The sequence below is a fragment of the Athene cunicularia genome, assembly GCF_003259725.1.
Source record: "Athene cunicularia isolate RWA chromosome 1 unlocalized genomic scaffold, athCun1 chr1_part1, whole genome shotgun sequence".
NCBI lineage: Eukaryota > Metazoa > Chordata > Aves > Strigiformes > Strigidae > Athene > Athene cunicularia.
Genome location: NW_020799091.1, coordinates 129,844,839 through 129,845,106, shown reverse-complemented (window position 1 = coordinate 129,845,106; position 268 = coordinate 129,844,839).

Genomic DNA, 268 nt, shown 5'->3' with positions numbered 1-268 from the left:
TTGCTCATGGTTTGGTTTGGGGTATTTTTGTTTGTTTGTTTTTGTTTTTTTTTTTTTGCATTTAATATTTTTGTTTACCGCTTGTGTGTGTGTGTATATATATATATATATATATATGTTTACATTTGTAGGGGAATTAATTCTATATATTAGGTTTAGATTAAACAGGAAGAAGCAAATATGGATCTATAAACCTTTACTTGCACAAGTAGCCCTTAGAAATGCTTATAATACCTGGAAGTTACTGCCGATTTTTTTTTTTTTTTTT